This window comes from Sylvia atricapilla (genome assembly GCF_009819655.1).
Source record: "Sylvia atricapilla isolate bSylAtr1 chromosome W unlocalized genomic scaffold, bSylAtr1.pri scaffold_60_arrow_ctg1, whole genome shotgun sequence".
NCBI classification, from domain to species: Eukaryota; Metazoa; Chordata; class Aves; order Passeriformes; family Sylviidae; genus Sylvia; species Sylvia atricapilla.
Window position 1 is genome coordinate 49,997 of NW_027077027.1, and position 24,625 is coordinate 74,621.

The following is a 24,625-nucleotide window of genomic DNA, read 5'->3' on the forward strand; positions in this document are numbered from 1 at the left end:
TGGATTCCCAGAGGACCGGAGCTACCAGACCTTTCTACAAGATTTCTGTTTCAGGAAGACCACCTCGTCTGGACTGTTTCCATCACCCTGATCAGGTTGTATTCTGACTCTGTCAGTGGTTTTTCTTTTTGTATTTATTTTATTTTATTTTATTCTATTTTATTTTCCTTTTCTTCTCATTAAATTTTATTTCTGACTTAGAGCCTCTCACTTGGTTTGTTTTCAAAACCTTAACACACCCCTTTTTTCACCCCAAATTATTCCCTTCCCTCAACCCCTGCCAAACCTCCGTCCTCCTCTCACCACAAAGCTAATCGCTCTTGCTTATATTCCCTCTCAGAAGCCCCATCCCTGTTTCAAAGATGAAATCTATCTGTGCTGATGCTGTCTTCATCGCTGCCTGGATGCTCTACACCTTGCCTCATGCCTGCAGCTGGGTCGTCCCACAGCCTAGCCACAACACTTGGGTAACCCTAGCAAAAACACTCCAAAAAGAAAATCTGTGCCTGTCTATGGGAAGCGTAGATAACCCACTTTCCACATGTCTGGTAGGAATTCCCTTTGTAGCAGATGACTGGCCCATCACTAACTCAGAAATCCTTCGCACCACAGGTAAGAGACACAACCCAGTAGATACTTGGGATGAGTGGACCAAAATTCTGCCAGATGCCAAAGATGAACCCCAAGAATTAAACCTGCTGGGGTCTGCTAAGGCAACATATTGTATCAAATTCTATTTCAGACACAAAAATCAACACTGGCCAAGAATTGACCAGGCAAAAAACACTTACAGAAAAGACATATCACCAATTAATAAAGCTTACAATAACCATGATTGGTGCAACTGTACCAGTCACATGCTTTCTATGTCCACTCTCCACCCCAAAGTGCTACCCAAAGGGATGTTTTTTATTTGTGGTGACAGAGTATGGGCTGGGATTCCCTCATGCCTCCAAGGGGGCCCCTGTAGCCTTGGAAAGCTTTCTACCCTCACTCCAAATATTCCATTACTACATAACTGGAGGAAAGCAAAGGTATCCACACACCAAAAGAGATCCTTTTCAGAGTATGATGCAAACTGTGACAGTCATATTTACAACATACACTGGGTAGAGCGAATTGCAGTTTCTGTGTTCACCCCTTGGTTAGTTGCGCTTAAAGCCCTTGGTGATATAGATCACCTGGGGTGCTGGCTCAGTAAGCAAGCCAATGCCACATCTGCTGCCTTAAGTGATCTTTTAAAGGTTGATGAGACTACCAGACAAGCAACCCTCCAAAACCGCGCAGCGATTGATTATATGCTGCTTGTCAATGGACACGGATGCCAGGACTTTGAAGGAATGTGCTGTTTCAACCTTTCTTCACACTCAACATCCATCCATGCAAACATACAGAAACTAGAAGGATTAGTAAAAGACATAAAAACAGAAAAGTCTCTGGACTGGATCAACAACCTCTTTGGACAATGGGGATTGACAGGATGGGTGGCCTCTTTGGTTAAATGTGTTTTATGGATTTGCATTGTGATTGTTATCGTATTACTTATGTTCTCATGCCTCCTACACTGCTTTAAAAGAACGGCTGGTGAGGCTTTTTTACTAAATACAAAAGGAGGAGTTGTGGGGGTGGGCGGAGCCCCAGCTGCTTTACCCTGGAGAGGGCCAAGCTGAGGGGTTAAGAAAGAATTTCGCAACTACACCCAGAGCCCCTAAGGCAAAAGACAAACTTTCTAGTCACGGCGACCTGTCCGGAGCCCCACAAGCCCCCTCGGGATTTTATGTAGATCTGTTACAATTGATTGGTTTTGTACTCTTTTCCTCCCACCCTGGTGTCCCATAAAAACCCCTGGGTTTCCTCTGGTCGGCAGAGGTACCTCGTCCCTGGACCCCTTTTGCTGGTACCTTTGCAATAAAGTTACCACCTGCGGAAATTCCACACGAGGCCTCTCTCTCTCTCATCACGGCCGGCTAAAAGAGGGGCTAACTCGCAAGGGCATGAGCTGAAATCACTGAGCTGAAATCACTGGGCTGAAATCACTGAGCTGAAAAATCACTGCTCTGCCCTCCTGCTGAGAAGCCCCTCTGCCAGCTGAGGAGCACCCTGACCCCCCAGGAAGCTGTCTTTAGCGAGACATCTTTTGGGGGCGGTTGTGGCTCTCTGGGTCCCAAGCGGCGGACCCCTCTACCAACTGGAATAGTATCTTGCCCATGAAGGCATGGTGCGGGACAGAGGGCTGCCCACAAGGATGGCGCAGGGCTGTTCTCACCCCATCCATGGGGCCCTGCTGTGCAGCACGGGTGGCTGGGGGCCAGCATCTCCAGCCAAGCCCCTTGAGCAGCTTCATCCTTCTCTGGAGCACGGGCAAGGGGCTGCACCCCAACCAGCCCCCAGCCGGACAGCATGCTTGTCATTCCTTGCCTTGGTGAGGGGATGAGCAGGAAAGGGCATGAAAGGGCAGCTTTCTTCTTTCCCTTGGGATGCCCCGTGGCAGCAACGGTGCCATGCGAGCAGGTGGAAGGACTTCCCAGCAGCATGAAGCTGGGGGTTGGTGCCAGCCCACTCTGCACCAGCACCCATTTCCTGCCACAGCCACAGCTGCTGCTGTTTAGTCTGCAGTTGGTGCCAGCGCACACCATGTCACTGGGGCTGGGCTCATGGTCTGCCCAGTTTAACCCTTGACAGCAGCCCCAAGCACAGGGTCTGCCCAGGGCTGGGATTGCTTGTTGGGAGTTGTGGGACATTTTGCAGCCATGAGCTACCCTGCAGCCTGCTCATCTTTTCCTTCCCCAGGGTCTGGCTACTACCTGGAGAGTCACACCAACAAGGTGTACACAGAAGAACCCCCACCTGAGCCTGCCCTGGATTACCACCATGGTAACAGCATCCAACCCATCCTTTGGGTCCTCATGGAGAAACCATGGCATGGCAGATACCTCTGTCACCTCCCTGCTCTTCCACAGTGCCCCAGTGGTGTGCCACACTCAACATCCACCATGGAGAGGCCACTTGCTACTCACCCTGGGGCAGCTCCTACTGCAGCAGCCTGGGGACACGCTGAAAGCTGAGCTGCACCCACGGCTACTGCCTGGTGGGTCCCAGCACTGTCCAGTGCCTGCTCAACCGCCACTGGTCTGGGATGGCATACTGCTGGCATGAGTGTCCCCAGCCCTTGCCTTACCAGCATCCCCACAGGGCACCCACAGCAGCCAGTCCTGGGTGCTCTGCCCACTCATAATGGCTAGCAGCCACTTCCCTCCCTTGTTTGCTCCCTCCATCCCAGAAATGTGGTGCCATGTGCTGCCAGCAGTGCTGCAGGGCTCCTATGTGTGCTCAGCAGGTGTGCAGATGGATTCCCATTGTGACTACACCTGCCTGCCTGGCTACCAGCTGGAGGGTGACCAGAGTTGCATCTGCATGGAGGATGGGCACTGGAGTGGGAGCGAGCCAATCTGTGTAGGTAAATTCTCACCCCACAATGCTGGGGCATGCAGGGGCTCATCACCCATGCCTGGGATGTCTGCAGGTGTCACCCTAAATCCAACCCGGACATTTCCAGCACCTCCCTCCATTGGGACCCCAGTCCCTGCTGCTACCCACAGTGCCATTAGCCCTGAAACACAGGCACCAGCCCAGGACTGGGACACTCAGCGCTGGCTTTACAGCAGGTTCAGGTGGCTCCGAGGTCCCTGAGGTGGTTCAACACCAGGGCTGGCATCTTGCTCTCATAGCTCAGCCAAGGCATCCAGAGATTCCATGAATCTCTCTCCTCCTGAGACATTAATTTTGAAGAATTAAGGACTTTAGTTAAACTAGGTATTGCTGAAGTAAGATAGATAAACTTCCCTTTGTAAACAGAAGCCAGATTTAAGTAACTGATAAATCATGAGGCCTGTCAACTTATGATTGTGTATTCTGACTAATCAATAGACTCCAAGAATACAGTATAATCATAAATCAAACAGTCCTGGAAAAACAGGATTCAGTTGTCACACAACACTTAAAAGGTTAGAAAGTCAAAGCGAAGAAGACACATCTTACTTCATCATTTTGAGACTCCGTCCCATAAAAAGGGCCACCAACCCATTTCAAAGAACAAACTACACATGCTTAATTGCTTTTTGGCTAATTACCATACGAGGTGGAAAATGGGATGTACCAGAGTTATGAATATGCATTTGTGTTTTGGGTATTCAATACTCCTGTACATAAAAAGACCCTGATCATCTGTGAAGCGCGCATGTGTATTTGGGAGCTATTCCGCACGCTACGTCGTAATAAGCATACACTTTCTAACTTTAAACTGTTAGAGAGTCTTTGTCCATCATAGTTGGATATCAGTATTAGATCAATATCCATACTTTTTTAATAATTCATTTTGGCGACCGCGGCAGGACACTGCTCTTTCTGGCCGAGGGGGCCATCAGGGTCTGGGACCCCTCTGGGCTCCCGCCCAGAATTTCCTGGGAAGAGGGCTCCCGCGGCCCTGCTGACACCCCTGGGGAAAGACCAGAGCCTGCTGGAATTACGGACAAAAGGTATGTTTAAAAAAAAAAAAAAAATATTGAAAACAGGTACCTTTGAATAGAGGCAGCTTATAAGTCATAAGAGATGTCTTATGCAAATCAGAGGCCTGACTGGGTTTTGGAAACTCCAGAGTCTTGCAAATGGTTCTTTTTGTTCCAGGTAAAAGCTGGTAACTTGTGACTGCGTCCTGAGGGGGGGGGGGGGGGGGGGGGGGGGGCAGCGGTGGCAGCAGAGCCACCGGTCTTGTTGGTTTTAGGAGCAGTGGTGGCTACAGTTTCAGCTTGTATTGCGGACGGATCCGTGTCTGTTTGGTGGTCCTGTGGTTTTGCGATTGTGTGTGCTTAGGTGGGGAAAGGAATAATTTGTGTACCATATGTGTTGTGGTTTGTGAAATTTGTGTTGTAGGCATTTTGATTTGTGCAATTTTGGAGTGTGCTACTAACCTTTGTAAGTGTTTTTTGTAAGTTTTGCAAGTTTAAAGTTGTAAGAGATTTTAAAACTCCCACCGATCTGCGGAAGAATACCTCTGTCGGAGAAAGCGGAGGGATTTGAGTGCTTATGCTGTGACTGGAGTGTGTCACAGAGAGGACTGTGTGTAAGTTTTGACTGTATAACTGATAGTGTGATTTTAATCAGTGTGTTGTTCAGTAGAAAAACATCCGTGGGATTTTGGCGAGACCTTGTTAAAACTTTTGGTTGAATGTGTTTAGAGTCGTAAGGGACCCCGGCTGTTTCCTTTGTCAGTCTAAAACCGTTGGTGTTTGAATTCAGGTCCCTGCAGAAAAGGGAAACCCGGTCTAGCAGCTTTTGATTGTGTGCAACAAACGGAGATCCCAGTGCCAGCCGAGGTAGCCAAGGGATTTTAGTGTGCTAAGATAGTCGTGATTTGCACAGCTCTGGGTGCAGCGTAGAATCGTGGGATTTCTGCTGGAACTCAGCTGGTACTTTGCAAAGTTCACATTTGTTAATTTTAAATGTATTTTAATAGCAATATACCCAAGGCAAGGCATAACAGAAGACCTGCTTTAATAAGTGATTAATAACCAGCAATCTGAGTGACGTGCCTGGCTGATTGTGTGTTTTTTTTTTTAATAAAAAGGAGGTTTTCCCTCTTTTTGTGTAACCATAAGTTCTTTCCTCAACAGCTGATGCTTCGAGCCTTGTTTTAAAGAACTACATACTGCTAATTTTTTTTTTCTTTTTTAAGATTAACAAGCTGGATTTCTTCCTTTTGCTGATTAAACTATCTGCCCAGAAATAAAAGGCACAAAAATTGGGAGGCTGGTTCAGAAGAGTTCCCCTGCCCAAGGAAGGGTTGCTACTGTAATCCATGGATTGTGTTTCATTGTGCGGTCTGTCAGAGCTCATGGGTCTGACAAAGGTACAGGTGGCTAGTACCTAGGAGTGGAATTTGTGATCTCTACCGTACAAAGGAACAGAAGGCTACCCAGATAGCTATATGGATTTTGTAGGCAACTGTTCAGGAATCCCACAGTAGCAGTAGAATATTTCAGTTGCTAGAAAGCAAAATTTCAGGAACCTTAAAGAAACCAGTAAAAATTCTTGAAGTTGAGTGTGGCCAGCATATTTTTGTACCACAAAGGAATACCAAGTGAAACTTAAGAATTGGGATGAGATCAAAAGGCGTTGGGAAAAAGAGGACTCTAAACATGGGGGCAAATGAGAGCAAAGAGCTTCCCAGAAGAAGCCCTTTGGGGTGCATTTTAACACACTGGAAAGAGCTGGTGGGCTATGATGGTTCAGAAACCAAGAGGAAGCTGGTCAAGTTATGTACACAGTGGTGGCCACTCTATAAGCTTGATGAGGGAGTGAAGTGGCCAGCAAATGGTACACTGGACTATGAGACACTATTACAGTTAATGCTTTTCCTCCTGCAGGAACAAAGGTGGTCAGGAGCGACTTATGCAGATATGTTTTTCAGCCTTCAAAATCACCCTGAGTGGCAAAGGGATTGTGGAATGAGGCCACCATCTGATCCTTTAGTATTGGCTCTTAAAAAGGACAATAAAGCTACTAAAGGGAAGCCCAAACAGTGCTGCAGCACCTGCTCTGTAAATCAGTGGTGCACACATCCTGACAAGGTATACCAGGTAGAGGCTTTGGAACAGGAGACAGAAGACATACTTAAACCATCCCCAAAAAGACAGGAAAGGGGGGGTGGGGTGGGTGGGAAATGCAGATTCAGAACTACCATTAACTCCAGCCTCCCCCACTTCATCTCTAACTTCATTTTCCTTTGGAAGGACAGCAACTAAGGTAGGGGTTTTTCCACCCACTCCTGAACCATATCCACCACTGCCTAGCAGTGACTGTGAGTGGGATTAACCTGAACCTCCCCCATCAGCCCCCAAACTTCCTCCACAAGGGCCTATAGCATCAAGGAACTGAAAAAAAAACACAGAGGTCATACAAGCACCTCTAAAATGAGCAATGACCTCTGATGAAGAAACAAAACGGATTAAGCTTCTATTTTCCTCGACTGATTTAGAGATCTGGGAAAAGAGTGCTAAGGGCTATCAAAGTGATCCAATAGGGGTTGCTAAGAAAATGAAGTTTGTAATTAAGCAGCATTTACCTGATTGGGCAAACCTCCAATTGCTGCTTGATGCCTTAACAGAGACTAAAAAGCAATTAGTTTTAAAAGTGGCTAAGGATCTGGTCGAGGATCATTGTAGAACAACACAAGAAGATGTTAAAGATGTATTTCCCCTTCAAGACCCAGACTGAGATCCTAATAATGATGAGGGGTTGGGATGATTAAAAAGACACCAGGAATTGGTAGTAAAAGGGTGTCTTGGTTTGGGAAGACAGATATCTGCCAGGGAAAAGCTGGAGCTTCCCTTGGAATGGAGAATGTAAACCACCACCACCACCACCACCCTTTTTCCAATGATAATTTTTTCAGTTAAAAGCTTTTAGGCAAAAGATTTTGGAAATAGAAATAGCAGTTCTTTACTAGTATATATAACAAAGCAAGCAAACAAACAAAAAACCTACAGCATTGATAACAAAAACAGTACCAAGAACTTCGAGGACTTTCCTTCACAAAACCCCAGAGCAGTTTGGTCTCAGTGCCTTTGTAGGATCCTCAGAGCATCAAGCTGGGAACAGTGGAAAAGTCTTGGGCTGGTAGCTGGAGTGGCAGGATGTCCCGGCAGGGCAGGGGAATGCAGGGTCACTCTGTAGCAGACGAGCAGTGCTGATGGAACCACAATGGCAGGGCAGGGCTGGCCCAGCTCTCGCAGGGTGGCAGAGAAGCTCAGAATTCCAGGGCAAGCAGATGATGGCAGATTTCCCAGGACTGGACTCCTCCAGAGACAGTGAACTCCTCCAGCAGGAGTACCAACCCAGCCATGCTTTCTCCCCGAATGCCAAAAACCACAGAGACAGGCTGCCTGAAGCTCTGTCCTTTACCTGCCTCAAAACCCCCACCCCCCTCCGAGCTTTGACCACCCCTTTGTTTTGTTAAATAGTCTTAAGTACAACATTTAGTCTCCTTGGTAACTTATGGGGAAAAAATTCTTTAGAGTAAAAAGGAATAAAACCTAACTCCCAACAAAGGGCTAGAAAGAGCAATCCCCAAAACCATAAATTGGTCAGCACTATATGCTGTCAAACAAGGCCCCTCCCAAACATCTTGTGAATTTCTAGATCACCTGTGAGACGTGATGCGCCGACACACCACCCTGGATCCTGGATCTAATGAAGGGACACAGCAATTAATAAATCTATTTTTAGGACAGTTTACAGGAGACATCAGGCGGAAACTCCAGAAGATCTGAGGTCCATACAGCCAGAATTTAGAAGCTTTACTAGATGAGGCCTGGAGAGTTTTTAGTAACCAGGAAAAAGGATATAAAGAAGGGATGAAGAAATTAGTAGCAAAAGTAAAAGAGAGAGAAAAAAGAAAACGTAGGCAAGGTCCACCGAAACAGGGACCACCCTGACTAGGAAAAGACCAATGCTCATTCTGCAAGAAATTTGGTCACTGGAAAAAACATTGCCCATGAAATGAATAAAATGTAAGAGATTCCCATTTTCACACAGTCTGTCATTTGTTAAAAAAGTTGTACTGTTTCAAATGTTATGCCAGTTGTAACCTGTCTGTTAAGCTGTTTGTACCAAAGTTTGTACCCTCAAAAATCTTATTCCAAGTTGTATACCCCCTCTAAAACCCCGGGTTCCCTCCCCTTCCGTCGGGCTAGGCTGTCGCCATTCGCGCCGGCTCCTCGAACTGCTGGCCCCGCCTAATAGGAAAATCCAAGGACTTCCATGGTGCACCGCTCCAAAACCGAAGTGCAGTTGCCGGCAAACGGACCCAAAAGCCGGGACCCAGCACAAAATCCAGATAAAAGGGAGACACTACAACACCGAGAAGACCCTCAGCTACCTAAGGACTGAATTCTGCTTCTGCCGCCTCACCATGACCACAAAGAGACTGGGAAGAAGTGACGCCTCTAGACCACACGAGCCCAGTTGAGTTCCTGGGGATTCCCGCGAGGCAGGAACTCCCGACTCTGCAGCGAGAGCAGCAGATTCGTCTGACACCTCAGCGGTGTCCGGAACGAGAACGGTGACAGGAGCGGGAACAACGACAGGAGCGGTGACGGCGCAGGCAACCCCTCGAGTTCCCCCTTGAAAGAGCTGACTAATAAAGGCTTTTCAAAGGAGCAAGTCTCCTGGCCCATTTATAACAATTTGGGGACCCGTCCGGGATCTAAGCCACGCCCAGAAGAGGACCTGGACGGGAAGGCGCAGCCCGACCTCGGACCTCCTGGACAGCTGGACATCCCGGACCAGAGGACGACTCTCGCCAGCCTCGTGGGACGCCACTGAGGAGCATCGGTAAGAACAACCGGTGGCGGAAGTGGAGACGAGCGAGTGTGGAGTGAATGAGAGGGGGGCCGGCAGCTCGGACCCCCCAAGCAAGTTTGGACTGCTGAGTACCGCGTTTCCGCACCTCCGCGAGGGGGCCGGCCGGGAAAAGCAGGAAGCGAGTGTATTGGGAGTGACTGAGGTGTCTCCAGGGGCGTAGGGGGCCCCCCTCCGGACGTGCAGAGGAATTTAGAGAGTGAGTGGCACGTCAAAGAAGTGTGTGGCAGAAAAGGCTTGGGCCAATTTCAAGCGTGCGAAAGGTCTTGAGCAGTGTGAGGCACGCACCACACTGGCTGAGGTTATAGCCCGGGGTGTCACAGGAGACTAGCGCTGGCTGGGGTAGCGGCTAGAACCCTAAGGGCAGGTTGCCCAGGCTACTTTTGGGGCTTGTGAGTTGGCACTTGCTGGGGTAACTACCGGGGTTTGGGGAGAGGAAGAGAGCACTGGTTGAGGCTACGGCCCAGAGCGTCTGAGGAACGGCTGTGGTAGCAAAGATAGGCTGCTTTCGGGGTGCTTTGGAGACTGGCTGGGGTAGCTGTCGGGGTGCTGGGATAAAGAGTACTGGCTGAGTCTACGGCCCAGAGCGTCTGAGGACCGGCTGTGGTAGCAAAGATCGGCTGCTTTCGGGGTGCTTTGGAGACTGGCTGGGGTAGCTGTCGGAGTGCTGGGATAAAAGAGTCTGCATGGGTCAGGGGTATCTTGGGTACGCTTTCCGGGTTCGAGGGTGTCGTATTGGTCGGGGGTACCCAGGGAAGAGGTACACTGTCCAGGTACGGAGAGGTAGAACTGGTCGGGGGTGCCAAGGAGGACGCTGTCCGAGTGCAGAGAAGTAAGAGTTAGGGGAGTCCCAAAGGGCGAGGGACTTTTAGGTAGGGTGAGTGAGTACATCGCAAGCTTTATGTCCAAATCCTGGCAGTAGGTGGTGGCTGGAACCCTGGGCCCTGGTTGACCGGCCACTTACGGGGATTTGCCTAACGTACAGGAGAGAAAAGGAGTGCTGGCTAAGGGGTAGTGGCTAAGGCCCTAAGGGCGGGTCACCAGGCTACCTGTGGAGCATTCCGAGCACTGGCAGGGGTAGTGCCCATACCCTAAGAGAGGGTCCCTGGGGCTACTTACGAGTGTTCAAAGAGTGAGTGAGAGTTAAAATTTGGGTTGCCCACCTTTAAACTTGTGTGTGTGTAGGGGCACCTTAAAGAAGTTTAGTTAAAACAAAGTCAGATAATTTTGCTTTGTGTTGCCCTAAAGTAAAGTTTCTGTCAGGGTAAGAGCACCGTAGTTTTTATTTGAGACCCAGTGAAAATGGGGGCGTACATAAGTAGAGTGGAGCCAGTTGAGGAGAAAAAAGAGAAAAAGATAAGAAATATTCCACCAGACAGTCCACTAGGACAAATGTTAGAACTATACGAGTTTGATGAAGCCACTAAAAGCTTGGACAGAATCAAAATGATCCATTATTGCATAGAGGCTTGGCCTAACCTAGATTTACCTGAAAAATGGCCATGGTGTGGAACTAGAGACCCCTGGATGTGTTCACAATTAACTCAATACTTGAAATCTCGAGGGGATTCAAGTACCGAACAAATACTCTATGCTGTCTGTTGGCAAAAACAAGTAGTCAAAAATAAAACAACAAAAATATGTAAGTTACAGCAAGGGAAACAAAGGAATGAAAAGCAGGAGAACCAAGAGGAAGCTAGCCATAATTGGGACCCCTTAGAACATTTGCCTCCTCCTCCAGTTTATCCCGAAGTACTACAAACTATCCCTACTAATCCTCCAACCTCACCTGAAAATCATATGCCACCTTCCCAAACTGTAATCCCTGTTCTTTCCCCAGCTTGCCCCCCCCCCCCCCCCCCCAGATTATAACCCCTTGTCCTGGGTTGTAGTTTAGGATGTATTCTATCACCATCTTCAGTTAATGGCCCATCAATGCCTTCTGCATGACTCAGAGATAACTCCCTCTGGGAGTTATCTCTCTCTTTAATGGGCCATCAAGGCCCTCTTTCATCACTCATCATCCCATTGTGAGATGCTCCGCCCATGGGGAAGAGCCAAGCATTCTCACCTGGATATAAGCTGGGATTTGGGCCAGTAGAAGCAGCCCTCACCCACTGGATTCCCAGAGGACCGGAGCTACCAGACCTTTCTACAAGATTTCTGTTTCAGGAAGACCACCTCGTCTGGACTGTTTCCATCACCCTGATCAGGTTGTATTCTGACTCTGTCAGTGGTTTTTCTTTTTGTATTTATTTTATTTTATTTTATTCTATTTTATTTTCCTTTTCTTCTCATTAAATTTTATTTCTGACTTAGAGCCTCTCACTTGGTTTGTTTTCAAAACCACAACATATTTTTGGCGCCCAACGTGGGGCAGAGGCAATAAGAAAAGTCAGAAATTACAATTTTATTGAAGAAGACACCTGTCTGTTATGATGCCCAACATGCTTACATGTGTCTTATACCTATCTCTCTATATTTTTCCGAACGTGGGGCACTATCTGCCGGCCTTAATACTCCTGCGTAGACCAGGATATGGTACTAAAATTGCTTTACTGGTCTATTATGTCCATTGCTTGATAAAATCTGAGGCAATGAACATTATTCAGAATATATACCCAGTTTTGTATTCTTGTTCTAGTCTAGGATGCTACATCTGGATCCTCAACAATCTCACCCAGCCCCTGTGGGGAGGAGTAAAGAATGATTTTTTCCAGCTTTTCAGGAAGGACACAGCAGTTTTCGAAAATATTGAGTACCCTCTGGATGCCAAGGACAGCATAATGTTCTTGTTAGTACTGCTTTGTTTTTTCTGTTTTCTTTGTTTTCTAAGCACCATGCTTAGAATCAAAACACTACATGGTGTGTTGGAGCATGTTCTTAAAGAAGTAGAAGAGGTAAAAAGAAGCAAAGCAATAGCATCGACGACTACACAGACTGTCACAGAGGAAAAAGGAACCAAAAGTGCTGTCAGCATCTCCACACAAACCGTCACTGAACCGGAACAGCCTAAACCAGTAGCAGTTGCCACCACTCAGAAGAAGAAATCAAGGAGCAAATCAGTCCGCATAGTGACTGACGAGGATGGAGCAGGACCTTCGCACTCAGCTGAAGAGACAGAGACAATCATCACCCGCTCTCTATCTCTGGGTGAGCTGCGTGACCTGCAAAGGGAATTCACCCGCCAGACCAACGAGTCCATCCTCACCTGGCTGCTCCGCATCTGGGATGCTGCAGCCAATGACACCATTCTGGATGGAACTGAGGCCAGGCAACTGGGATCACTGTCCCGGGATGTGGTCATTGACCAGGGAATTGGAAAAACCCAAGAAACTCTCAGCCTCTGGCAGCGACTGCTAACAAGTGTGAAAGACAGATACCTTTGTAAAGAAGACCTCCTAGTGCAGCAAGGAAAATGGAACACAATAGAACAAGGTATCCGATGCCTAAGGGAATTGGCTGTGCTGGAGATCATTTTTGCAGAAGATGAGAGATTTCCTAAGAGCCCAGATGATGTCCAGTGCACATCACGGATGTGGTTGAGATTTGCATGGCTTGGACCAGAGATGTACTCACGTTACCTGGCAACACTGCAATGGAGAGAAGGTGAGGACAAGGTGGGTGTCCTGGCTAATAAACTAAGGATTTACGAGGACACTGTCACCGCCCCAGTTCGTGCCCATGTCTCATCTGTGGAAACAAGACTGGCTGAGCAAGTCAGGAACCTGATTGAAGAAGGCCATCAGAAACTGAAAAAAGAACTTAAGGAAGAAATTTACGATATCTCACCAGAGCCGACGAGAGTCTCTGCGATTAGGAGCAGGCGTCTCCCAGCCAGGGAGAGAGGATACACACCCCGAGGTAACCTTTGGTCTTTTCTTCGGGAGCATGGAGAAGATATGAAGAAGTGGGATGGAAAACCCACCTCCTCCTTAGCAGCCCGGGTACGTGAACTGAAAAGAGAAATACCTACCACAAAAAGCTCATCTAGAATCAGTGTTGCTCCAGTCTCTCGTGCACAGAACTCCAGACGTTACAGGAATGATGATATGACTGATCCTCTTGAAGGGACCTCAGCAACACATTTACAGGAGGAGAACAACGTATGTGATGACCAGGAATAGGGGGGCCCTGCCTCTAGCCAGGAAGAGGAAAGGGACAATCGGATCTACTGGACTGTGTGGATCCGATGGCCTGGCACATCTGACCCACAAAAATATACGGCACTGGTTGACACTGGGGCCCAATGTACCATGATGCCATCAAGGTATGTAGGAACAGAACCCATTTCTATTACAGGAGTAACAGGAGGGTCCCAGGAACTGACTGTATTAGAGGCCGAAGTGAGTTTAACTGGGAACGAGTGGCAAAAACACCCTATCGCAACTGGCCCAGAGGCCCCATGCATCCTCGGCATAGACTATCTCAGGAATGGATATTTCAAAGATCCAAAAGGATATCGTTGGGCTTTTGGGATAGCCACAGTGGTGAAAGAAGACATCAGACAGTTGAATACCTTGCCTGGTCTCTCAGATGACCCCTCTGCTGTGGGACTGCTGAAAGTTGAAGAACAACAAGTACCAATTGCCACAGCAACAGTACACCGTCGGCAATACCGCACTGACAGAGACTCTGTGACTCCCATACATGAGATGATCCGTAAACTGGAAAGCCAAGGGGTGGTCAGTAAGGCCCATTCACCTTTCAACAGCCCGATTTGGCCGGTGCATAAGTCCAGTGGAGAATGGAGACTGACGGTGGATTACCGTGGTCTGAATGAAGTCACACCACCACTGAGCGCTGCTGTGCCAGACATGTTAGAGCTTCAGTACGAGCTGGAGTCCAAAGCAGCAAAGTGGTATGCAACCATTGATATCGCCAATGCCTTCTTCTCCATTCCTTTGGCAGCGGAGTGCAGACCTCAGTTTGCCTTCACCTGGAGGGGCGTGCAGTACACCTGGAACCGACTGCCCCAGGGGTGGAAACATAGCCCCACCATCTGCCATGCACTGATCCAATCTGCACTGGAAAAGGGTGAGGCTCCAGAGCATCTGCAGTACATTGATGACATCATCATATGGGGGAATACACCAGAGGAGGTCTTCAAGAAAGGAGAGGAAATTATCCAAATTCTGCTGAAAGCTGGTTTTGCCATTAAAAGAAGCAAGGTTAAGGGACCAGCTCAAGAAATCCAGTTCTTGGGGGTCAAACGGCAAGATGGTCGTCGCCAAATCCCCACAGAGATAATCAACAAGATCACAGCCATGTCCGCACCTACCAACAAAAAGGAAACACAAGCTTTCCTAGGTGCCATAGGCTTTTGGAGGATGCACATTCCTGAGTACAGTCAGATCGTGAGCCCTCTCTACTTGGTGACCCGCAAGAAGAACGATTTCCACTGGGGGCCTGAACAGCAACAAGCTTTTGTTCAGATCAAGCAAGAGATTGCTCATGCAGTAGCCCTGGGCCCAGTCAGGACGGGACCAGATGTGAGGAATGTGCTTTACTCCTCAGCTGGAAACAATGGTTTGTCTTGGAGCCTTTGGCAGAAAGTGCCTGGGGAGACTCGAGGCCGACCATTGGGATTCTGGAGCCGAAGTTACAGAGGCTCCGAGGCCAACTACACTCCCACAGAGAAGGAGATCTTGGCCGCCTATGAAGGAGTTCAAGCCGCCTCAGAAGTGATTGGCACTGAAACACAGCTGCTTTTGGCACCCCGACTACCAGTGCTGGGGTGGATGTTTAAGGGAAAGGTTCCTTCCACACATCATGCCACCGATACCACATGGAGCAAATGGATTGCCCTCATTACACAGCGTGCCCGCATTGGAAACCCAAATCGCCCTGGGATTCTGGAAGTTACAACGAACTGGCCGGAAGGTGAAACTTTTGGATTATCATCTGAAGAAGAAGAAGGAGAAAAGCAAGTAACACGTACTGAGGAAGCCCCACCATATAATGAACTACCGGAGACTGAAAGACGATATGCTCTGTTCACTGATGGCTCCTGCTGAATTGTAGGAGCTAACCGGAAATGGAAAGCTGCAGCATGGAGCCCCACACGACAAGTTGCACAAGCTACCGAGGGACAAGGTGGATCGAGTCAAGTTGCAGAGCTTAAAGCTGTCCAGCTGGCTTTAGAAATTGCTGAACGCGAAAAGTGGCCGAGGCTTTATCTCTACACTGACTCATGGATGGTAGCTAATGCTCTGTGGGGATGGCTGAATCGCTGGAAAAAGGCCAATTGGCAGCGCAGAGGAAAACCCATCTGGGCCACTGACATTTGGCAAGACATCGCCGCCCGAGTAGAGAGGCTGACCGTGAAGGTTCGACATGTGGATGCGCATATACCCAAAAGCCGGGCTAATGAGGAGCATCACAACAACAAGCAGGTAGACAAAGCTGCCAAGGTGAAAGTATCACAAGTGGATCTAGATTGGCAGCACAAGGGAGAATTATTCCTAGCTCGTTGGGCCCATGATGCCTCTGGTCATCAGGGAAGAGATGCAACATATCGATGGGCCCGTGACCGAGGGGTGGACCTCACTATGGACAGCATCTCACAGGTCATCCACAACTGTGAGACCTGCGCTGCAAACAGGCCAAGCGAATGAAGCCTCTGTGGTATGGTGGACGATGGCTGAAGTACAGGTACGGGGAAGCCTGGCAAATTGACTATATCACCCTTCCCCAAACACGCCAAGGAAAGCGGTACGTGCTGACCATGGTGGAAGTCACCACTGGATGGCTGGAAACCCACCCTGTGCCTCATGCCACTGCCCGGAACACCATCCTGGGCCTTGAAAAACAAATCCTGTGGAGACATGGCACCCCTGAGAGAATTGAGTCGGACAATGGGACCCATTTCAAGAACAACCTTATAAACACCTGGGCTAGAGAACATGGTGTTGAATGGATATACCACATTCCTTATCATGCACCAGCTGCTGGGAAAGTTGAACGGTGCAACGGACTATTAAAGACTGCCCTGAAGGCACTTGGTGGGGGAACCTTCAAGAATTGGGAACTAAACTTAGCCAAAGCCACATGGATGGTTAACACCCGAGGGTCTATCAATCGAGGTGGTCCTGCCCAGTCTGAACCCTTACACACAGTGGATGGAGACAAAGTACCTGTGGTACACATGAAGGGCATTTTAGGAAAGAGTGTTTGGATTAATCCCACTTCAGGCAAAGGCAGACCCGTCCATGGGATTGTCTTTGCTCAAGGGCCTGGTTACACTTGGTGGGTAATGCAGAAAGATGGATAAACCCGTTGTGTACCACAGGGAGACCTAATTTTAAGTGAGAGCAATGTGTAAGGTTTCATTCTGTATGTATATACGCATTCATCTGTAAGAATGTATTGATTTAGGCATGTTGTAGATGGTAATAGAATAAGGGGTGGATTGTCCTGGGTTGTAGTTTAGGATGTATTCTATCACCATCTTCAGTTAATGGCCCATCAATGCCTTCTGCATGACTCAGGCCATTAAAGCCCTCTTCCATGACTCATCATCCCATTGTGAGATGCTCCGCCCATGGGGAAGAGCCAAGCATTCTCACCTGGATATAAGCTGGGATTTGGGCCAGTAGAAGCAGCCTTCACCCACTGGATTCCCAGAGGACTGGAGCTACCAGACCTTTCTACAAGATTTCTGTTTCATGAAGACCACCTCGTCTGGACTGTTTCCATCACCCTGATCAGGTTGTATTCTGACTCTGTCAGTGGTTTTTCTTTTTGTATTTATTTTATTTTATTTTAGTCTATTTTATTTTCCTTTTCTTCTCATTAAATTTTATTTCTGACTTAGAGCCTCTCACTTGGTTTGTTTTCAAAACCACAACACCCCTCTTACCCTCTGCCGTTTCCTAACACTGCTCTAACCTCCTCTCCTTCACCATCCACAATCCCTGCCCCCCCTCACAGCTGGGAGCTAAGTCTAGCACCTAACAATGCATCCTGCCAGGCAATAAAAAACCCAGAAAGACCTTACAGTAACACCAGGTCAAAAACCAAACTCTTTCCCCTAAGGGAGGTCCCGATGGGTGGGGGTATTGGAAGAATAGGGTTTGTCAATGCACCTTTAAGAGCGTCAGAAGTCAGAAATTTTAAGAAAGAGCTGAGGAATCTAGTTGAAAACCCAGTGGGAATTGCCAACCAGATTGACCAGTTTTTGGGCCCAAATATTTATACATGGGGAGAACTAAACTCCATCTTAAATATACTATTCAATCCAGACGAGGTTCGGCTGGTTAGGGCAGCGAGGATGCGCATCTGGGAAAGAGAAAACCGAATGGCCCCCCCCAGTGACCAGAATTTGCCAATAGCTGACCCAGGGTGGGACCCAAAGAGAGGAGAAGGGAGGAGAAATATGGAAGATTATAGAAACCGAATAATAAGAGATATTAAAGAATCAGTTCCTCGAAGTAGCAACAGCAAATTAGCTTTTGACAGGACCCAAGAAAAAGATGAAACCCCAGCAGCCTGGCTGAGCAGGCTCAGACGGAATTTCCAGCAATATTCCAATTTAGATCCAGATAGCCCAGAGGGACAGATATTATTAAAATTACAGTTTGTCACAAAATCCTGGCCGGATATCAGAAGAAAACTTGAAAAGATGGAGGACTGGCAAGACCGAGAAATAAATGAATTATTAAGGGAAGCCCTAAAAGTATACCTTAAGAGAGAAGAAGAAAGAACAAAAGCAGAAACCAAGATTATGGTAGCCGTGGCCAGGGAAAGTGTAAGGGATCTCAGAGAGCATACTAGGGGTAAAAGAAACACAAAATCTTTACCAGAAAAGGGAAGAGGAAGAAACCCACCACCTTGGGGTACTCCTCAGAGACCAAGAGAGACCCGAGCCTGTTATTATTGTGGAGAAATAGGACACTTTTAAAAACATTGCAAAAAAATGTCATTTGATGAGACTGTCGTGGGGGAGCAAGAGGCATTGGAAAAATTATTGAAGGAAGAGATCAAAGAGGATTAGGGGTGTCATGGGCTCTATGCGTTAGGGGACCCCACGAAACATCAGGAAGAACCCATAATAAATTTTGAAATAGGTCCCCAACATGAAGAGTTTGAATTTTTAGTAGATACTGGTGCAGATAAATCATATATTAACCAACTTCCAGTTGGAATTGCGATTGGAAAAAAAACTTGTGAAGTCCTAGAAGCAGAAGGGGAGCCTTTCAGGGCTTCAGTTATAGAAAATATAAAACACAAAAAGCCTGTCGCATATCTTTCCAAACTTCTGGATCCAGTTGCAAGAGGGTGGCCGGCTTGCCTCCAAGCTGTAGCAGCCACAGCTGTGCTTGTGGAGGAAGCACAAAAACTGACACTGCAGGGAAAAATCATTGCACACACACCCCATGATCTCAAGACAGTGTTGAGCCAAAAGGCTCAACAATGGCTGACTGACTCAAGAATTTTAAAATATGAAGTGATTTTAACCGGCACCAGTGATTTGGAGCTAATCACATCAAAAAGTCTAAATCCTGCCCAGTTCCTCTCAGGGGAAACCACACCAAACTTAGAGCACAATTGCCTGGAAATCAAAGATTTACAAACAAAAGTAAGAGAGGATCTTGAAGATACACCTCTACCATTAGAGATCCAAACACACTTAAAATAACCTTCAAAAAACAACCAAAGCCTAATTAGATAATAGAAAAATGTTCTCTGTAAGTTGTTGTTCTAAGTTATCATGAAGTGTTAAAAGGTTGTGATAATAATATCATTACAGATCTCTTATAGGGCACACCACAAAAAGCCTAATCAAAAACTGAAAAAGAAGTGGGGGCACACTGAAAGGAACTCCATAAGGCCAGCTAAATAACTTCCCCAACCCAAGAGGCAAGACCAGGTGAGATCGAGATAATAGTTCATACTGGACTCTTGAGAGGATTAATTATAGTCCTATCAATGAGCAAACCCACCGAAGGAGCATGCTCTAAGAACGACTATCCCACTTCCCTGACCCAAGAGGCAAGACCAGGTGAGATCGAAATAATGGTTCATACTGGACTCTTGGGAGGACTAATTTTAGTCCCATTAATAAGCAAATACGCCAAAGAAACATGCTCTAGGGGCTACCATCTCATCTATGACGGGGAGAATCTGCAGTCCCTTATAAGAGTTCACACTCATGTGAGTCCCACGTGTTTTAATATAACGCAAGTATCCACTTGCTGGAAAAATGAAAAGCAATATTGGATTGCAAAAAAATGCTGCGACATTTATGCAGCTGGAGAGTGCCCTATAAGAGAATGGTTTTACCCTAAAAAATTAGACAATCCAAAGGGAGTTGCAAATTTAATAAAAGAAAAGCCACTGATCATGAAGAATGAAATAGATGAACCCCTTGATAAAAACTTACCTATTGACTTATTTATTGTAATAAGCATCCTTGCCAGCCTTCTACTCCTTCCCTGCATACTCCCCTGTTTAATTTGACCAATAACTGCAACCGTTCAAGCAAGCCCCAAACCTACTAAAATAAATGTCCCAAGGCCCACAAATATAATAAGACTAGAACCCCAAACTGAAGAACTAAATGAAGCCAAAAGAATATAAAACCAGTACCAAAAATTAAGAAAGATATACTCCCATGAATCAAAAACTGCCAATTGATGCGGGCAAAGGCCCGATCAAAGAAATAGAGGGGGGACTGAAATGAATAAAATGTAAGAGATTCCCATTTTCTTACACAGTCTGTCATTTGTTAAAAAAGTTGTACTGTTTCAAATGTTATGCCAGTTGTAACCTGTCTGTTAAGAAAATTATGCTGTTTGTACCAAAGTTTGTACCCTCAAAAATCTTATTCCAAGTTGTATACCCCCTCTAAAACCCCGGGTTCCCTCCCCTTCCGTCGGGCTAGGCTGTCGCCATTCGCGCCGGCTCCTCGAACTGCTGGCCCCGCCTAATAGGAAAATCCAAGGACTTCCATGGTGCACCGCTCCAAAACCGAAGTGCAGTTGCCGGCAAACGGACCCAAAAGCCGGGACCCAGCACAAAATCCAGATAAAAGGGAGACACTACAACACCGAGAAGACCCTCAGCTACCTAAGGACTGAATTCTGCTTCTGCCGCCTCACCATGACCACAAAGAGACTAGGAAGAAGTGACGCCCCTAGACCACACGAGCCCAGTTGAGTTCCTGGGGATTCCCGCGAGGCAGGAACTCCCGACTCTGCAGCGAGAGCAGCAGATTCGTCTGACACCTCCTCAGCGGTGGCCGGAACGAGAACGGCAACAGGAGCGGGAACAACGACAGGAGCGGTGACGGCGCAGGCGACCCCTCGAGTTCCCCCTTGAAAGAGCTGACTAATAAAGGCTTTTCAAAGGAGCAAGTCTCCTGGCCAATTTATAACAGCCCAGAACTAAGAAAGGATGATGAACAAAGAAAAGGTGGTCAAAAAGGAGAAAAGGTGGTTACTCATGTAGAAAAGGACTGAGGAGGACCCAAGGGCCCCACCCTAGGGGACCCTCTGGTTATAGTCAAACTAGGGAACAGAGAAAAAGAGGTAGAATTCTTAATAAACACAGGGGCAACATTTTCAGTGCTGAATAAGGCCCTAATATCTGTAACCAATGACTATGTTATGGTAAAAGGAACGACTGGCCAATCTGAAAGAGCTTATTTTTGCAAACCACTGAAGTATAAATTGGAAAACAATGGGAAATTCATAGATTTTTATATATGCCTAAAGCTCCATCTGCACTTTTGGGCAGAGATCTGCTAGAGCAGCTGAAGGCAAAAATAATATTTAAGAATGGAGAAATTTTTTTTGAGGTAAAAGATCAACAATATGTAGAACTGTTAAGTTTAATGACGATAACAAAAAAAATCGAAGTTGCAAATGAAGAAGAGAATTCCAGGAAAATAATAGATCAAGTGTTTCCTGGAGTGTGGGCTTCTGACATACCAGCCAAGGCAAAGAATGAACTACCAGTACAGATCAAACTTAAAGAAGGAGGACAGCCAGTAAGGGTTAAACAATACCCCATAAAGAAAGAAGATAGAGAAGGGATTAGTCCAATTATTGAAAACTTTTTGAAAATAGGACTACCAAGGAAGTGTCAGTCTGATTTCAACATTCCTGTCTTGCCAGTGAAGAAGCCTGACGGGTCATACAAGCTAGTACAGGACTTAAGGCCTGTTAACAAAATTGCTGAAGACTTATATCCAGTAGTTGCTAACCCTTATACCTTGTTAACTAGTTTAACCCCCGAACTAACCTGGTTTACTGTTTTAGATTTGAAGGATGCTTTCTTTTGCCTCCCTCTCCATGAAGCCAGCCAGAAAATCTTTGCATTTGAGTGGGAGAACCCAAAAACTGGACAGAAGAACTTTAAACTGTTAGAGAGTCTTTGTCCATCATAGATGGATATCTGTATTAGATCAATATCCATATTTTTTTAATAATTCACTCCCTCTGGGCAGATCTGGAGCCTCCCAAGATCCACTGTCCAGACTCCCAGGAGCACCTAGCAGAGCCAGGCAAGCTGACTACCACATTCTACTGGGACCCTCCCCATGTGAGGGACTCTGCTGATGGTGTTATCAAGAGGTGAGGGCAGAGGGGCTGCAGGCACTGCTAGTGAGGGCTGGAGGCCGTGTCAGGTGCCCCTTCACGGGATGCTGATGGAGAATTCCATCTGCTGGGTCAGGGTGATGCTGTGGGGCCCAGAGCCCGGCTCCAAATTCCCTGGAGAGCATGTGATCTGCTACACCGCCCATGGCCAGGCTTACAACTGAGCCAGCTGCAAATTCAGCATCCACATGCAAGGTGAGAGCGCTCCTGTGGAGCCACTCACTGCTCCCCCCAGCTCCAGCCTCCACACCCACTGCTGTGGCTGTGCTCCATCACCCCCAGCCCTCACCCAGCTTCCCTCTCTGCAGTGAGGCGCTGCCCTGTCCTGAAGCCTCCTAAGAACAGGTACATCTCCTGAACCTCCGACAGCAACAACTATGGTGCCACCTGCAAGTACCTGTGCGACGGGGGCTATGAATGCCAGGGCACCTCCCTGCGGGTCTGACACAGTCCACTCAACAGTGGACGGACTTCCAGCCTCTGCGTGCACCTGAGTGGTGTGGGCAGGGCAGGACTTGTCCATGGCGATGCCTAGAGCTTTGGGGGATGCTGCCTGATGGGTCAAACGGGTGATGGAGGGCACGATAGCACCTCCCCACACACTTGTGTTTTGCCCCAGCCATGCAGATCAACACAGATGTGAACTTGGCCACCAGCCTGCTGGATCAGTTCCATAAGAAATGCCACCTCTTTGTCATCTCGGCCCCTGACCCCTCTAACCACTACTACAAGATGTAGATCTCCATGCTGCAGGTGAAGAGGCTTTCCTGCTGCCCCCCTCCCCACCTCCACATCCAGCACCTCCTCACTGTCCCCCTCCTCTACAACAAGCTGCCTGCAGGCTGGACTTGTGCCATGTCACCACCATGGAGCTGGTGGGGCAGCCCCCACACAAGGTGAGATGCATCCGGGAGCACTGGCTGTCCCTTGGAATCATCAAGGAGCTCAGTTAGGGGAGGTGGGGCTGTCCTGCAGAGCCAGGTGGTTATTCAAGGGGACAGGGAATGGGAATGTCTCTAGAAATGGAAAAGCATGAGGTTGCAGCTGGGTTCATTAAGAGCCCTTTTCTGCTGCACCAGAGGGGCTTGTGTAGACACTGCAAGTCTGAATGCAGTGTCACCAGAGCTTCCTAGAGTTCACAGCCCCGAGGAAGAGGTGGGAGCCTCCACTCCAGGAGGACCTGAGCATGGTTGCAAGAGGTGGGCAGGCTCAGCCCTCAGTGCAAGCCCTGAGCAGTGACCCCCCTTGCACCTGCAGGTACTCCCTGCACCTCACGTGCTCCCACTTCAACACAGTGCTGCTGGACAAGGTGGGCACTGACCAGGAGCGCTACATCTCCACAGTCAGCTCCGATGAGCTCTTCATCTTCATTGACACCTACCTGCTGAGCGACTGCGAGGCAGTGAGGCAGGCATAGAGCAGGGACCCCTGCGAGTGAGCCAGCGCCAGGGACACCCCTGCCACTGCCCTCAGGGGATGGACACCTTCGTTTCTGCTTTACTAGTTGCCCACTGTAGAGGAGGAGCAGGGAGCTCCGGGGAAGGGGAGCCCCTCTCTGGCTGCTCTGGCGCACGGAGGTGAGCAAGGACTGTGCGCCAGCAGAGTCCTACTGCCCAGCATCCAGGAGCTGTTTCCAGCTGGGGGATGGTTCAGCCCAACCAGGACCCTGGCAGGAGACACTGGAGTGCCCCTGCTCAAATCCCAGGGCAGAGGGGAGACAGAGCCAGAAGAGAGTGGCAGGGCAGGGAGGGCAGGCCAGCCAGCAGTGCCACAACCTCTTACAGCAGCTTCAGCCTCCCCACGGCTCATCCCCATGCACAACCTGGATCCGATACCTCCCACTCTAAAAGCCCTTATTAAAAGCAAATGGCCCCATGCTCAGCAGAGCCCATAGCAGCCAGCCAGCGTGCAGTCCACCCTAAAGGGCTTGACATCTCCCCTGCCACTCCCTCTCCCACCACCCACAGGGAACCCTTTCTGGTGAGAGGAATGACAGACTTGTTTTTACAAACAAGCAGTGGGTCTGCTGGTAGATAAAACTAGCATCGAGAGACAAAAGAAACAATGGGAAGGATTCCACTGATTGATGAATGGAAAAGAAGATATTTGCCTTTACAAACTGTAGGTTTGCTGATAAATGAAATTGGATATTGAAAGATGAAAGAAACAATGGGGAAAACCCATAAATTCCATAAGAATTAAAAATTAAAAAGGAGCTTATACATTAAACGTGAATTTTAGGCATTAGGCACTCCAGAAAGTCTGTACCTCTCAAGTACCTCAGCCAATGGGGAAAGAGAGAGGGAAATGCGGCTAGGGAATTAGGATAAATAGGAGGCTGCGTCCTCCAAAATTTGAAAGACCCCAGGGGAAATGCCCCATAGCCTCTCCCTTTATTTGAATAAAGTAAAAGGACTCCTCTGGTTCCTTTTTGGACATAAACCTCTGGTGTTTGTGGATTAATTTTCCTAACACTGGGAACTGCTTTGGCAGTAGAATATTAACTTTAAATAAATTCGTATAATAAGTCAGTGCTAGCACATGTGTCACTGAGAGGCCTGGGAAACAAATGTTTCCTGGAGACCACAATCCCCAACCCCCCCAGG

The 24,625-nt window shown here is 47.9% G+C and overlaps 1 pseudogene; it reads left to right on the plus strand.

The window, feature by feature from the left end:
* The first annotated feature begins 2,207 nt into the window (after nucleotides 1-2,207).
* LOC136374687 (sushi repeat-containing protein SRPX2-like) lies at nucleotides 2,208-23,457 on the plus strand (annotated as a pseudogene).
* The last annotated feature ends 1,168 nt before the right edge of the window (nucleotides 23,458-24,625 follow it).